General features: G+C 34.5%; 1 protein-coding gene and 2 pseudogenes across 1 annotated transcript in view; 2 read left to right on the top strand and 1 right to left on the bottom strand.

Moving 5' to 3' along the window:
- Positions 1-17,699, top strand: part of TTC28 (tetratricopeptide repeat domain 28) — a 624,192-nt gene that overhangs the window by 102,135 nt on the left and 504,358 nt on the right.
- On the top strand, positions 1,742-1,860 carry LOC112481020 (annotated as a pseudogene).
- Positions 6,297-6,415, bottom strand: LOC112480921 (annotated as a pseudogene).

Here is a 17,699-nt window from a genome sequence, read left to right as displayed (position 1 = left end):
CCATGAATAAATCACCTAATCTTTCAGAGAGTCTGTGTCCTTGTTTATAAAATGGGAGTAATGATGCAGTTGACTCATTGGGCTATTTCAAAGCTAGATGAGACAACATATGTAAAATGCCAAGCACATAAAAGGCTCTCAGATACTGACTTTCCCTCCTTGCCCTCACCTCCCTTTCTTCCTTTTGAGAGCCTGAGAGAACAAAACTGAGCAAGTTCTGCCTCGAGGTTCCCAAAGGGTGGAAACCTGTGTCTGCCTAGGTGGAATATTGGTGATATCAGTGCTATATGGAAGAATATTCTCTGGGGTCAGGCCAGCCCTCTCTCTATGGTGACAGCTGATTCAGGCTGTTCAGGATTTCTTTTTAAATGGGCTCACACCCTTATTACTGAAAAATTTCTATTAGTAACAGTAAACACCCAGATAACCTGGCCTTCAGTAACATGCAGTGGAAAGGAAGCGAGCACACCGAGATTCAACTGTGAAGTCTCCTGAGAAACAGAGTGGGAAGGCCCCAGTGTTTCTGAATTGTCTCCTCTTTGGATTTAGAGTTGCCAAGCTTTGTTAGGGTGATAGTGAGAAAGGGTTAAAGATCTGTGTAAATCTGTCATGAGAATAAAACTGAATTATTTATTTGAAAATGAATATTCTAAGTACGTAATACCAGGGATTTTGGGGCTCCTTTTAGTGGTACTTACCAGCTTCACATTGTACCTGCTTTGTTTTTGACATCTTTTAGGCACTGGTGATACAGCAGTGAAAAAACATACTTGGAGTCTGTTAAAGAATTTTTATATTTATACCCTAGTTGAGAAATCAGACAAATAAAATAATATAGATTACAGAATAGTTAGGAGAGACTTAATTTACATAGGGTAGTTAGGAAAGACATTTCTTAGATGACTTTTAGCATGGGATCTGGAAGCTAAGAAGTATCTGTTTTTGTGAAGAGCCCAGAGCACAAATGTTTTGAACTAAGAGAAATTTTGTGTGTTCTCTGTACTGACAGAGGGGCTCCAGGTTTGCAGTATAGTGCTTGAGGGGCAGAGTGGTAGGAGATGAAATTGAGCAGGTAGGCAGAGTCCAGAACATATAGCACCTTTATTTGAAGAGCTGTAGGAAGCCATATGATGGGTTTAATTAGGAGAGTGGCATGACCTGACTTGCATTTTTAAGAGGTCACTCTGGAAGCTAGGAGAAGGGTAGATTTTAAGGGGGCCCAAAGTGGAAATGGATAGATATGAGGCAAAATTCATGTCTAAGTGAAATGTGGTGATACCCTGGACTTTGGTAGTAGCATTGAAGATGGAAAGAAGTGTAGGTATAGGAGATAAGTTTTGGAGATAGCATTGTCAGGACTTGCTAATGAAATGAGGTGTAAAGAAAAGAAAGAAGGCAAAGATGATTTCAAAGTTTCTGTCCTTAATAACTGCTGAGGAGCAACAGACTATTGAAAGAGAGGAATGGAATCAAGAGTTCTGTTAAGGACATGTTAAGTTTGAGATACTTCTAACAGACTTAAGGGGAGATATCAAAAAGACATTCAGAATTTGGAGCTCAGAGAAGTCGTCAAGTTTGGATATAAAAATTAGGAATTCTCAGCATGTAAATGGTATTGAAAGCTGTAGGATAGGGCGAGATCACTATGGATCATGTGTAGTTTAAGCAAGATAAGAGGGCTTGGTACTGAACCCTGTAGAACTACTGCATTTAGAGGCTGAGCTTAAGAACCAGCAAAGGAGTGTATGGTCATGCCACCCTGAACAAGCCCGATCCCATCTGATCTTGGAAGCTAAGCAGGGTTGGGCCTGGTTAGTACTTGGATGGGAGACTACCTAGGAAGACCAGGTGCTGTAGGCATAAAAAAAAAAAAAAAATAAGGGATTGTAAGTTGACAAGGTCCTTACAATCTGTGAGGTCAAACAAGGGTTGCCTCACCTAAAAAAAAAAAAAGAACCAGCAAAGGAGACTGAGAGGAAGTTGCTAGTACAATAGGTGCAAAAGCAGGAGAGTGTAGTGTAATTGAAGCTGAGAAAGACAACAGTTTCAGTAAAGGGTGATAGTTATGTCAAAGGCAGGTGAGAGGTTGAGTAAGGTGACTTCAGAGAAGTGACTGTTGGATTTGGCAATATCAAGGTATTGTTGATGTTGGTAGGTGGTTTCAGTGGAATAGTGCTGCCAAACACTATATCCATGTGAGAGAATGAGTGTGGAGTAGGGGTGGGGATTGAGAAAGTTGGGGGTTAAGCAAATTGGGGGACAATGTTTTAGAGGAAGTATAGCTGTGAAGGGAAGCAGAGAAATGGGGTGATATTTAGTATTGTGCATGCCTAAGAATTGTACCTGACTTTATCCCAAAATTTGTGAAAGAGGCATAAAGGGCACATTTTTTTAAAGCTAAATTTTAAGTTAAAAATCAACTATACACAGGACTTGAATTTCAGTTTTAGCCTTGTTTGTCAAAACATGACACATAATACCTTCTGTTGCAATCTTTTCTGTTCAGATTATTCATATTTTATTAACCAAGGAGATATGATACTGATTTGTTATTATAAGCCTAGCAGAATATTCACTTCCTCTATGTTCTTATAGATTTTTCTCTCTGCTCTGTCAGCCATTAAAAGAAGCATTTCAAATTTTCCATGGTAATTGTGGATTTGTCTACTTTGTCTGTTCAGTTTTGTCAGTTTTTGCAATACATATATTTAATTTTAATTAGTTTTAAGTATACATTGGTTAGACATCTATATAGTTAATAAAATGATCCCTCCCAGTTGCTCCTCTCCCTCCCCTGACCCTCCACCTAGCCAATGTGTTAATGCTAATTGCATTCCCTATGCCGTGCTCCCCATCACTGTGACCATCCATCAGCTACTAATTTGTATTTCTTTAACCCTTCACCCCATTCTCCCAGCCTCCCAGACCTCCCTCCCCTCTATCTGTCACCAAATTGTCCACTATATTTGTGAGTCTGTTTTTGATTAGTTTGTTCTTTTTACTCCTTAAATTCCGCATGTAAGTGAAATCGTATAGTGTTTCTCTTTCTCCGTCTGACTTAAATACCTTCTAGATTTATCAAAGCAATATATTTTTCCATCTCTTTCCTTTTCATATGTAGGGATCTTGTTTTCTTATCCTTTCAGCCATTCTATCTTTTGGTTGGAGCACTTAATTTTTTTCCATCTAAGGTACTTATTGATAGGAATGTAGTTGTTACCATTCTTTATTCCTGTTTCTGATACATGTTTTTTCTTCTTAAAGAAGTCCCTCTAACATTTCTTGTCATTCCGCCTTGGTGGTGATAAATTCCTTTAGTTTATTTTTGTCTGGGAACCTCTTTATCTGTCCTTCAACTCTAAATGATAGCTTTGCTGGACAGATTATTCTTGGTTGTATATCCTGGGTCTCCATCCTGTCGAGTATTTTGTGCCAAGCCCTTCTGTCCTGCATAGTTTCTTTTGAGAAATCAGCTGCCAGTCGTATGGGTGTTCCCTTATATGTAATTATTTGTTTTTCTCTTGCTGCTTTTAATATTTTCTTTGTGTTTAACCTTTGACATTTTAATTATGATGTGTCTTGGTGTGAGCCTCTTTGGATTCCTGATTTTTGGAATTCTCTGAGCTTCTTGGGGTTTTATGTCCATTTCCTTCATCAAGTTAGGGAAGTTTTCCATCATTATTTCTTCCAATAGCTGTTCAGCATCTTGATTTTCTTCAGTTATGCTGATCTGACTAGTATTTGGAGCCTTAATAATGTCCCATATCCTCCTTAAATTATTTTTATAGTCTTGGCTTCTTTTTTTCTTGCCATTCTGATTGTACTGATTGGCTTTCCTGTCCTCTAGATAGGGCATGTGATCTTTTTCTTTATTCACTTTATGCCTTTGTTTATTCCATTCACTACTCATCTCAGATAATGTGTTCTCCATTTCTGACTGATTCCCTTTTATAAATTCCATTTCCATTTTTATGTTTTTTATCTCTTTGTTGAGGTTCTCACTGAATTTATCTACATGTCCCAAAAGTTCATTGAGCATCTTTATAACCAGTGTTTTGAACTCTGCATCTGTTAGATTACTTGAGTCCATTATATTTGGATCTCTGTTCTGTTCTCTCATATGGTTTCTGCTTCTTTGTCTTCCCATTTTGGCTGTCTTTCCATGCCTGTTTCTATGTACTAAGCAAAGCTCCTAAGTCTCCCAGTCTTATCAGTATGGATTTGTGAAGTGGGTGTCAAGTGGCACAGTCCTGAGAGGGGTTCAGGTGCAGGCCAAATTTAGCCCAAGCCTCTACCCTTCCAGGGCCACCTGTTAAGATTCAACAAACAATCCACAGATACTGTGCTTATAGTTGCCTCAAAAGGCTACACCAGCTGCCTCTACCAGTGTGAGTCTCAGCAAGGAGCACTTGAATCGCTGAGGATACACCTGGATGTGGCTTGAGTGGGGCTCGAATTGGGGTAGGCAGGGTTTCAGAGAATCTTCTGGGCGGAGCAACCTTTGTTATTCAGTTTGACGATGTCACAGCTATGGCAGTGCTGTGTCCAGTGCACTAGTAGGGTGGAGGGCTCAACAGGGAACAATGGATACCGCCAGTACTTCTGAACAAAGTGAGTCTCGCTTTGGCCATCACTCTGACAATGTCTCCCTGTAAGTCTGTGGTGCCCCCTGCACACAGCCGAATCAGCACTGGTGCTTAGAGAAAGCAGATCCGTCACCGTGAAAATCCGCTCATGGAAGTGGCCCCTTAAAGAAGTGTCTGCCTCTGCCACAGCATCTGTCTCACTCAGCCGCTCAGACCCGGCAGCCCCATGTCCTTGCTCCATCCTATCTTCTGCCATTGTAGGGTGCTTTCTTGGATTTCTCTGTAGTTGTATGGCTTGTTCATCTAGATCCCAGGCGATTTTTTTTTGCTGCTGCTCCTTGTTTCTGTCACAACTTTGATTTGGTTGCCAGAGGGATGAACACAGCCTCTATCATCTTCGCCATTTTTTCCCCCTCTGCATTATATATTTTGATAGGTTATTGGGTTGTATTTGTCAGCTTTTGCTGCATAACATACAACTTTGTACATCTCTGTGGCATTTAATAATAAACATTTATATTTAGCTCGTGGGTCTGGGGTTGACTGTGTAGTTCTGATTCAGGCTGCAGGTTGAATTTAGTTTTACTTTATGCGTTATTGTTTTGGAGCCCCTGTTGATAGGATAAGGCTATCAGAGACATTCTCTTCTTGTGGTAAATCAATGAGCACAGGACTCAATCCAAACAGTGCAGACACTCTTAGGCATCTGCTCATGTCATGCTCACTGATAACCCATTGACTGATGCAGGTAACATGGCCAAGTCCAACAGTAAAGAGAGTGGGGAGAATAACTTCAGTGAGATGTAGAGGGAAATATGTATTTGCTGAACCAACATTTTCAGTTTATCATATGGGTGTATATAGATCTGGAATTATGATATATTACTGGATTAACTTTTAAATTACTATGAAATGTCTCTATCTTTAGTAATGCTATTTTTGTTAAAATCTGATACTCATATAACTATACTATATAACTACATAACTGTATAACTATACCAGCCTTCTTTTGATTTGTGTTTACATGTTATATCTTTTTCTAGCCTTGTATCTTTTGATCATTATATCTTTTAATTTAAAGTATGTCACTTGTAAGTCACATATTGGGTTTTGTTTCATATTTTTCAATAACAGTTTATTGATATATAATTCATTTCCTTTTCAAGTATGTAATTCAGTAGTTTTAGCATATTCACGTAGTTATGCATGCATTATGACTAATATTTTTTCTTTCCAGAAAGAAATCCTGTACCGAGTACCAGTCATTTCCCATTTTCCCTGCCTCCCTCAAATTCCCAGCTCTGGCAGCTACTAATCTACTCTCTGTCTCAATGGATTTGCCTATTCTGGATATTTCATATAAATAGAATCATACAATATCTGGTCTTTTGTGCCTGGCTTCTTTGACTTAGGTTTTTTTAGGCTCATCTATATTATAGCATGTATTAGTACTTCATTCTTTTTTTTTAGTATTTTTTTCTTGCTCTGCTTCAATCCATTATTCTCTTTTGTCTTGCTTTCTAGTTCATCAGTAATCTGCTATCAAACTCACCTATTGGATCCTAATTTCAGTAGTTGTTTTTTCAGTTCTATTACTTCAGTTTGTTTGTGTATTTATTTATTTATTTATTTTAGGCGAGGCAACCCTTGGTTGACCTCACAGATTGCAAGGACCTTGTCAGTTTACAATCCCTTATTTTTTATTTTTTATGCCTACAGCACCTGATCTTCCTAGGTGGTCTCCCATCCAAGTACTAACCAAGCCTGACCCTGCTTAGCTTCCGGGATCAGATGGGATCAGGCTTGTTCAGGGTGGCATGGCCGTAGACTAGTTTTATATTTTAATATATTTTAATTCTCTGCTGAAATTCTCAGTCTCTTTCTCAATACTTTCCATTTCTCCATTTTCTAATTGTATTAATCATGGTATCTTAAAAGTTCTAATTTGCCAACTCTCTGAATACCTGTGATTCTCTTGTTTTTTTTTGTTCTCTTCGTTGTCTGTCCTGTCTTTCTTGGCATATCTGGTAAATTTTGATAGAAAGGTAGACATGGTATATAAAAATTGGTGACTCTACAGATAATGTTTTCTTCTGGAAAGGTTCCCTCTTTTCTCTGCTAGACAGGTAGAATGAGGATTGATCATTTTAATCCAATCAGAGATTGAGCTGAGGCTAGCCTTCTAGAACTGTCGACTGAGCCCCAAGTGCTCCAGGGAGGAGTTGGCCCACTGGGTCACCCACACATCCTACTGCTTCTGAGGCCCGGCCACTCGTCCCCAGGGACCAGGGGTTGGGGGCCGTCCCTGCTACACTGCCCTTTGTACGCGTGGTAAAGTGTCCTCCAAACCTCTGAAAAAAAAACAAGCAAAACTGAGCCCTGTGTTCACCAGGGCTTTTTGTCCTGAAGTGTTCTGAGTGCTAATTCTTGTCTTCTCAGCATTCTGAGACTACTCAGAATGTTTCTCTGCTTTTTATAGGCTTTCTGCTTAGACTCTTAGTCCTTCATTTTTGGCAGATGTCTTACGTAGAAAGCTGGCTGTGTGTCAGGGTTAGTTCTCTACCTTTTTCTTCTCTCTGCGATCTTGGCCCTTCAAGTTTCTAATTTTGTTTTACTAGCCCCAGGAGACAAGCAAAAGCTTTGCTTGTTTCTGTGTTTTGCAGACACAACCTTTTGTCTAGAAGAAAGCTTGGATGGATTCTCAGCCTCTTGACCTTTGCCCAGAATTAGCAATACCCCCAGAGAAAGAGGGGCAGCAGAATGTTTGCTCACCTCTGTATTTTCTCCTTTCTGTGGTAGTAGCTTCTCTAATCATAGTTGCTTTATTAGCTCTGATGCCTTTAAACAGACAGTTTTAAAAAATAATGTTATCTGAATATTTTGGAATATTTTGATGGAAGAGTTGGTCTGCCACAAACTATTAGTACCTGAAACCAATAGTTTGATCTAATTGGATAATGTCATTGCTTTTGTTTATGAGTGAGTCAAGCAGTGTTGGTCAGAGAAATATACTAACTTTTATAGTTTATTCGTATATGCAGTTGACCTCAAGTTATTCACTGAAAGGAGATAAAGTTTTTATATGAATTATTCCAGACTTTGGAGATGGAGAGTTATAAGATGTGTATATGAGACACTAGTTTGTGAAAGGGTTTTATATAATTACAAAACATTTTCAAAGATTTCAATCCATTTGGTACTTTTAACTTTGTGAGTATAACCATTATTATCTTCTTCAATCATTCAAATAAGAATTGAGCTTGAAAAGACTGTGACTTGCCTTTTGTCTTTTATTTGCTGCTTTTGGGTACGTCTCAAATCCAGATCATATGACCCCAAGTCCAGTATTTTTTCCTACTTGCATTCATTTGGAATTCTAGAAACTATTTTTTTGCGTTGTTTTTTGGAGTAAATCAGTTTGTCTTACTGCTTAATAGAACACTATAAAGTATTATAGCTGTAAAGCTGTAAAGCAGTATATAACTTAGAGACATATTCAAAGGATAAGCTTTCTCTTTAATTTATCCTAAGTAAAACATAAGCTCACAAATAGTTCTGTTTTGCTCTAACTTCCACACTTGAAAGTGATGTTTTACTTCTATCTTGTCTGTTTTTCTTTATGCTCTAATTTGGTAAAATGACCAAAGCAAAACTGAAATGCCAGAAGAGAAAAAAGACTCTTGAATAATCCATAGATAGAAGAGCTGGTTTCTTCTATTCCTAACAGACTCAGATTACTGTGAGGGTCGCTGGGTCTGATAAAATATTTGTCACCTCTTCCTTTGTCAGCTGCCACTTAGACCATTATCAATAATTTGCTGCTTCTTATACCTCCCTCTCTCTCTCTAATTTACTATTTTTGATCTTCTATTGCTTAGGAAACTGGATAAGTAAGAGTGTTCAAAATGTTTTAAAAAGTAATATCATCTTAGGACTTTAGAGGGTAGCTGGAGTAGCTTTTCTTTATTTTATAGGTAATGAAATTGACATCCAGAGAAATTAGGTGCCTTGCCCAAGACGCATAGCTAGTTAGTTGACACAGGACAAGGAGAACTGAATCTTCTTTTCTACGGACATCAATTTTTATGTCAGTTATATTTTTTAGGCCCCAAGCGAGGGCCTAGAAGCCTTTAATGAGTAAAGCACATCATTCTTGAGAGTTTAGAGACTTTTTTACTTTCTTCATAATTGATAAATGAATTTTGCCATACATGTTACTTCAACATAAATTTTATTTGTTTGTGTGTATGTTTTTATACTTATTGTATATACTAATTCTCAAAAACTCAAGTCTGTCATCTGTGATCTTAGAACAGGTATCTGTTAATATAAACCCACCAGTTAACATCTCAGTTCACTGAAATCTTTGCAGCTGAAACCCTATAGCAGCCTTCATTTTCATAAATCTGATATTTCAATGCTGAAGTCCTCTCTCTCCCCTGCAAAAACCAGCAGTGATAGGAATATTTGAAAATTTATGCTAAAAATTACTGAGCATAATTTATAGTATATATATATATACTATATAAATGTTTGAAAAATTATCTGTCTGAAAACTCCAGAAAAGAGAAAAATTGCTTAATAGTCACTTTGAATGAGTTCACATTTAATATATTATGAAGTATTGAAGCAATGTTGGTGAAGTAAAGAATTGAAAGCATTTTCTCCCTATGGTCTTAATTAGAATAGTCTGAATGTTGCTTTAATAAATATTAAGTATATTTAAGAAGTTTAAATGACTTTATATAGTTTTCTAAGGATGAGTTATGAGATTCTAGGTTAACCTGGCTATTGGGAAGGGAAATTCCTGAAGTCTGATGGTTGAGACATTTTGTAGCTTAGACACTTATGAGTTTCCTTTCCACAAAGATGGTCTTGCCTGTTGGCTTGTATACTGGACCCAATAAGAATTTCACTGGCTGTGATTCTGATTGGCCTAGACTCTGCCTAGAGTTCTCTGTATTTCTTTTTTAGGTTGGAGGGGAGGGCTGGTACCCCATCTTTTGTGAAAATTTTTCTTTTTTTCTTTAGATTGCTAATTTTGTTGGGTATCTATGTCTTAAATGAGCATCTTAAATGACACTCTCCTTTGCCTATAGTTGGGCAGAAGCCGATTGGAAGAAATTCTTTAGCCAGTTAATTACACTTGCTTTAAAATTTAGGACTCATCCGTTTTTACATTTGGGAAGACAGTTTTATCTCTTGGTTTTAGGAGGCTGTTATTCTTAAATACTGCACACAAATAGAATGCCAGAATTTTAGAAATGAAATATATCAGGAAGTCCACTAACTATGGGAATTGGGGAGTAGTTTGAGTTATATATATTTTAACCAAATAGTATATATCTTTGATCTTAGTTAATAGATTTATCCTTACTTTTGGCTGTCAAAGAATGCTAGAAAATTTCTGCTTACTTTCATATTATAGAAACTATAGTTCTAGTCCCAATCTTCTTTGATAACATATGAAAACTATTATCTTGGAGTTTGGCATGTATTTTACAATTTAATCATTAATTTTTCAGAATTATGCTTGTGTCTTATATTTCTAAATTGATTTTCATTTTAGAATGCCTAAATAATTTTTAAGAAGCATCACAATGTCTAGTATGCTCATGTTTCAGAAAATTTATAGTGTTGCCATATTAGTTTACCATTTACATTAAATATGGATAATAAAATTTTAAAGCAAGTGTAATTAACTGGCTTTTTCCAAATCACATGAATTCACTGAAATATTCTTGTAAATAGAAATGTTACTCTTTGTTTTATAAAAAGGATATAATAAGTTTGTTATGTAATGCCTAACTTATTTTATAATTTACAAAATTTCAGACCTCACAATATATACCATGTATAGTGGCTAGCCTGTATCCCAGCCTTAAGTGAGAAGGGTTAAAGGAAGAGATATTGAGCCTTTTCAAAAAGAGTGCTCTGCTCTGTTGCATTACCCAAAGATTAGGTTTCTTGACATTTGCCTTAAAACCTTGAACAGTTTATGCTAAGAGCTCTGCTATTTGCTAAACTACCTCTGTAACCAGCATGCTGTGAAGCAAGACCACACCTTAAATCTTGCAGCAAGAGAATCTTTTTACTTTAGTTTTCCTACACTTACATGTGTGATTGTGTATTATAGACCAATGGAAAAAAATAATTTTTTGGGTAATGTTGTTTTTTCACTGGTTTAAAAAACAATTAAGAAGGACCTTTAATACTGCTTTGAAAATAATTATCAAGGTTTTTAACTATCTTGAATCATAAAGATCCATTGAATCATAGAATCCATTATGTAATCATTTTTAAATCTTTTAAGTGGGGGGTTTAAATTAGAAAATCAGAATATTATTGAAAGCTTTCTTTGCCAGAAAAGCGGCTGTGATTTTTATTTCATAATCATTAATTAAAAATATTGGTTGCATGAGTTATGATTTACAACTCACATAGTAATTTTAATCTATCTTTTTAATAAAAATTCACTCTATAATCTCTTGCATAAAGACAGTAAACAGCACCTGCCAGAGCGCTGTAGCAATAAGAGCCATCAAGTGTGTATTCACTTCACTATGCAAAATAACAGTGAAAGAGTTAATAAAAGCTGACTACATTACAAGATTACAAAGGCTTTTATTTATTAGGGGACAGGGAGTGTATGGAATATATGGGATGAAATATTAATAACCTCTCCATTCTTCAGGACCGACCTGTTACTTTGGAACTACTCTCTTAGCCCCACTGAGACTGTGAAACTGTGTTTTGGTGGTCTATAGGAGAGGTTCGACTTGGCAAATGTAATGGTGAATGATGTCACTGAATACATACCATATGTATTGAGAGTCAGTGAATGCTATTCTCACTGCTGTGCACAGGCATATGTAAGTGTTGGAATGGAAAAATCATTTTTATGAAAATACTGAGAAGTAAAACAAGAATGTTCTGTCCTAGGCCTGATCAGATCACCAGTAGCTGCCAAATACGAATATTCCCTGTAAGATTTTTTCTTCTTAATTCTCCAGCTTCCGGCCTTTTGTTGGCTCTCAAAGTAGTTCATTCAGAAGGCCTTATTCAGCATGTTCTTTCTATTGATATGATATGAACACCAAATGAAAGTCCCATTTTCTTCCGTAAAGTAAAGCTGGGAGAGTATTTTAGTGTGCATGGTTTGCAGCAGATGGAAATGATTAATTGATTTAGTTAACTTGCCAAATTGTTCTCTTTTTCCCCAGTAGAGCAGTGTTATCTGAGAGATTCGTACTGCTAATCATTGTTCCACTTATTAATATATCTGAAAGGCTATAATTGTTTTGTTTTAATTATTCTCATCACTATTATTTAAGACTTTATGCTCTAATGGTACAGTAATGGATATGTCAAATAAATAAAGCAATTGATGCCTATTAGGAATTTACAGCCTATAAGGTAGAATAGTAGAATATATGAAGATACAAAAATGTGAAGTGTACCCAGTTATTTTATTCTTAAATTTTTATTAGCAAATCACAATTCTCTTAGTAAAAGTCCAATGTCACTTTTCTTAAGCTTGAATATATGCCATCTTAAAGTCTTAAGTTGTTTCATATTATAATACAGAGACTGACTTATATAACAAACAATGTGATTTTAAAATTATCCAAAATAAAGGCAGTATTTCCTTATATAGGACATTAGAACATATAATAAATAAAAATAATAAAATAAAATTTATTATGACAGAATTCTGTTACCATTTTGATATATTTTCTTTTGGATTTTTTTCTGTATATGTACATATGCATATATACATAAACGTGTGTGTATATAGATGTAAGTGTATATTTTTATTTTTATAAAATTTGGAAACCCTCTGAAATTAACATTTTCTTGACGATTTTTACTTAATAGTATATCATGAGATTTTTCTCTTCATTAAAATGTTTTTAGAAATCTCATTTTTAATGAGAAATGAGTTTTTATTTTAAAAAGGAAATGTTTCCTTTTGGACTAGAAAAAGGTCAATATGCCCTTCTAGTTCCGCTCTTAAAATTTGAACCAAGGAAGCAGTGGGTAGGATTAAATAGTGAGATGGTTGCAGTTATAACTTGACATATTAACTCTCACATTGACTCTTTTCATTCTGTGTCAGGGCATGACTACTGTCACTAAAAAGTAAGAGTTAATATATTCCTGACTTTGCATCAGAAATTTAAAGTATGGGCTGGTTAATAACCACTTTTTACTGTGTTATCTTGAGTATGAGTATTGAAGAAAACATTTCCAGGTGAAAATGTTCAAAAAAGAAGCACAGTATGCAAAATTTATATGGAAAATTATTTTTTCAGTTAAAAAAGTTTTATTATGGAAATTTTCAAACATGTGCAAAAGTGGAGTGACTAATATAATGAACCTATATAAAAAATTAAAAAATTATCAGCTCAGAGAAATCATATTTTACTTGTGTGTCACCTTAACCACCACCTGCCTCCCCACACTGGATTTTCTTGAAGCAAATAACAGACATTATATCAGGAAAGTATTTTTTATTAAGAGCCCATCTTTTTTCAGAGCTGAGAATGGACAAATCTAAAGATTGACTGTGGTAAAGTGTGAGTCAGGTGTCAGAAAAAAAGTATTATGATGGATAGAAACTGTAAATTCCATTTAGCAAACATTCACTGAATGCCTATTATGTTGAAACACTGTTCTAGGTGCTGATATAGATTTAAAAGACATTGACAATGCCTTCAAAGAGCTCACTTTTTAGGAGTGAATACAAATAAATATTACATACTTATAATACAGTAAAGCAAAAGTTGAGTTTATATATGTACATATGTGTGTATATATAGTATATTATGTGTGTTTATATATATGTGTATATGTGAGATGAGTACATATGCATATGCACATATACATAGACACATGTACATATATGCATATATGTATAGGATACCGTAGGAGTACCTAGGAGAAGGATATAACCCAAGGCATAAAATTACACATGACCAATAATTACCCTCTGTGTATCTTGCTTTTAGTTGTTTACATATACATTTTTAAGTCTGTCATGAAGACAGTTACCAGAGATACCTGAAAGAGGTTAATGAACAATTTGGTTTGTATTTATTACACAAATGAGAAAGAAATAGTTTTTTTTTCTTTGCCATATTCATTATTAGATTACTGTAGAACATAGGAAAAGAAATGTATGTTGTTTTATTGCCAAGTTTATATTAAAGATCAAAGTCTGTAAATGTAGCAAATATAGCAAATTATTGATTTACATGAGTCTATTGACTCAATTGTAGTTGTGAGTGAATTGGAGAAGCTCATCTTTATATTATCGATCTACACTTTAACTGGTATATTTGTTCAGGAGGCTGACTTCATAGGAAATGCTTCTTTCTGAAGCATGAATTACAGTGGAACCCCAGGCTTTCATGTGAGATGGATAATTATTATGAAACTGGCAATCATTAGATCATTGCTTAGAATCTGTCACAGGATGCTACTGACTGGAACTAATGACTACGTATTAATTTTTGTCAGATAGTTCCATTATTTATTAGCATCTTGATAATCCGTAAGATTTAAAAAAAGACCTTAGCTAATATGATTAAGATACAGCTGAAGACAATATTAGCTATAATATTATGTGAAATATTCTTGCTGAGAATTATAATACATTAACATTTTTATATAGCATTTTATTTATTTTTATTAAATTTATTGGGGTGACATTGATTAATAAAATTATATAGATTTCAAGTGTACAAGTCAATAATGTCGTATGTATATTATGTTGTTCCATCACCATATGTTATAACATTTTAAAGTTTAGAGTTCACCGTAAATCCTAACAGCTCAGTTAAGGTAGCCTTTTCATTGTTTCACAGATATGGAAACTGAAACTTAATGATATTAAGTGACATTTAGAAATTTACCTAGTAAGTTGTAAAGCTAGGGTTCAAATTCATTTAGCAACAAATATTCATTTGGAGTCTGCTTGTAAAAAGCACTGTGGAGATAAAGCTGTAAAAACTCATGGCACTTACATCCTAAGGGAGAGCCAGATATTAAACTAATCAATCACAGGATTAATTATTTAATTACAATCGTGATTAATGGTGTGAAGGAGTACAACACAAAATGAGAATATACAACAGGAATACTTGACCTAGTTTAGATTCCCTGGAGAAATATTTCATCTGAATTCTGAAGAAAGTGAAGAAGGTGGTGGGAAGTGTTCCAGGTGGAGGGAGCAGCATGGGCAGTAGTCCTGAGGGAGAAAGAATGTTTTCAGGATTAGAAACTAAAATTAGGCAAGTTTTTTTGGAGCACAATGAATGAATGAAAAATCTCTGATGAGGTAGTTAGGGGTCAAGGTCCAAATCTCATACTTTTTAGCAGAAAAATTCAACAAATTATTTAGTGCTTACCAATCATGAGGCAATGTGTGAAGCAGTGTGAAAGAATACAAACCTTCAATCTAAATTAGAAAATGCAAAAAAAATTCTCTTAAAAGCCAGCCATAGACTTTTATGAGTATTGTGGGATTACGTAGTCAATTTTTATTAATAGAATATATGACCCATTTTGACTAATTTAAAAAATTAGTCCCTTTTCTCTGACTTTTGTAAAAATTGGAGAAGATCTATGTTATTCAAGATTTCTGCAATGACAGCCTTTATTCTTTGAATCTTGTGAAAAGATCTTTAGAAGGACTTTTGGGTGCCACCTTTACATTTTACTTTATAATTTCTTCAGAAAGGAGCTTGCATGATTCCTAATGTGTTGCCAATTAGTAAGTGATATGTAGTTGATATTGAAATCAGTTGATGAACATTTTCAGGCTGCAACACTCTCAGGTGCCTAGATAATGGGGATTAGGCTATGTTAGCCAGGTATTGGTGCTTCATTGTAGAAAAAGCAGTTATCTCTTAATTGATTGTTATCAGATGGATTTTCAAGGCTTTAGTTATAGACTGTCACCGAAAATAGTAATTCTGTGCTGTTCCATTTGAGAAATATTTATGAGAGTTATATATTAACTATATAAGTCTTAAAAGATTTGGTGAAAAAACCATGCTTTTTGTAGAGAAAGCTTTTAATACCAATCAGCTCTTCAACTTGAAACAACAGAACATATTACAAAGCCCAGAACTCAATAGCATTTAAAAAATTCATTGCATCCAGAGAGAATAGATATGAAAAAGTGACTAGGGAAGTGATTTTAAAATGTGTATGGTCAATATTGCATAGATTATGTAAAAATGCGAAAAGGATAGCATAATGAAAAGACTCCTGTCTCATCTATTTGCATTATGATGGAAATATGAAATTTTGAAATTTACTTGAGAAAGAACTGCTCAGTAAAGTCTAATTTAGTTTTAAAAATCTGGATCAACAAATAGGATTTCTTCAAAAATATAAAAATTGTTCTTGGAGGAGGTCTTTTTAAGAAGTAGAATAGGAATAAATATCATATATTTCAAACTGACTTATCAGATCTTTAGTACAGACATTTTGAGATTCAAAATGTGAAGTTACTTTCTACACAAGAGTGTGAAATATAAACTGTGTATGTTCTGAAGTAATGTCTTGATCTATATTTTGTGTCCCTTATTATATCAGATATATTTGTTGTTTCTGGATTCTGTGCTGGATTCTGTGCTTGTTTTAAAACTATACTATTTTATATTATGTCTTGCTATCCAGCAGAGTAAGTACTTCTACTTTGTTCTGCTTTTTCAAAGTTATCTTGGTTATTCTTTGTTTTGCAATATGCATTTTAAAATCTGCTTGTCATTACTATATATGTGGGATTTTGGATTGAGATTGTACTGTATCTATAATAGATCAATTTAAGGAGAATTAACATTTTTATAATAATGAATCTATGTCTGTAGGACCCGTTGTGATTGCCTCCCATTTTATTCATAATGCTAATTATCCAGACCTCCTTTCTGTATGTTTTTCTCTTGATCAGTCTTTTGAGGAGTTTGTAAATTTAGTCTTTTCAAAGAGTAAACTTTTTCCTTTCTTGGTCATCTCTGTTGAATTTTCAGTATTATTAAATGTCTTTGATCTTTATTGTTTTCCTTTTACTTTCCTGGAGCTTAATTTGCTGTTTTTTTTTTTTTTAATCTTCTTGAGGACGCTTAGATTGATTTTTCAGTCTTTTTGTGTTCATATATATACATCTAAAACTATACATTTTTCTCTCAGCCCAGCTTTAGTTATGTCCCATAAGTTTTGATATGTAGTACTTTAATTTTAACTTATTTCAAGACATTTTCTACAATCCTTTGTAATTTTTTATCTACTTTTTGGGGAGTTTATTGCTTAATTATCAAACATTTTGATTATGTTTTTGTTATTGATTTCTAACTTAATCACATTTATAGAGAAATACTTTATATTACTAAAGTTCTTTGAAATTTATTGAGATTTGCTTTTTTGTTCTAACCTATAGTTAATTTTTTAAAAAGTCAACTCTATAATATACATACAATAAAAGACACCTATTTAAGCCTAAATTTAATGAGTTTTGACAAATGCATACACCCATGATACTAGGACCTCAATCAAGATATAAAACCTTTTCATCATCCAAAAAGGTTCCTTGTACTGTTTTGCAGTCATCCCACTGGTACTACCCCTGGCCCCAAGCAACCATTGATCTGCTGTCACTATGGATTAATTTGAACTGTTCTTGAATTTTATTTAAAGAGAATCATACAGAACGCATATATTCTTTTGTGTTCTTATTTTACATAGTATAATATTTTTTGAGATTTATGTAAATTGTTGCACATATCAGTAATTCATTACTTTTTATTACTGAGTAGTATTCTATTGTATGAACATATCACAATTAGTTGATCCATTTACTTGTTGATGGATACTTGGGCTATGTCTAGTTTTTGGCTATTATGAATGAAGGTGCTATGAACATTAGTCTTTGTATAGACATGTGCTTTTATTTCTCTTTGGTAAATACCCATCAAACAACAACTCTCTACTTTCCCCTACCCCTAGCTTGGCAACCACTATTCTACTTTCCGTTTTCATGATTTTGACTATTCGAAATATATAAGTGGAATTATTATAATATTTGACCTTTTGCGCTGGCTTATT

This window comes from Pteropus alecto, unplaced genomic scaffold (assembly GCF_000325575.1).
Source record: "Pteropus alecto unplaced genomic scaffold, ASM32557v1 scaffold190, whole genome shotgun sequence".
Lineage (NCBI taxonomy): Eukaryota > Metazoa > Chordata > Mammalia > Chiroptera > Pteropodidae > Pteropus > Pteropus alecto.
Note: the sequence above shows the minus strand (reverse complement) of the source record. Positions and strands in the feature narration are given on the sequence as shown.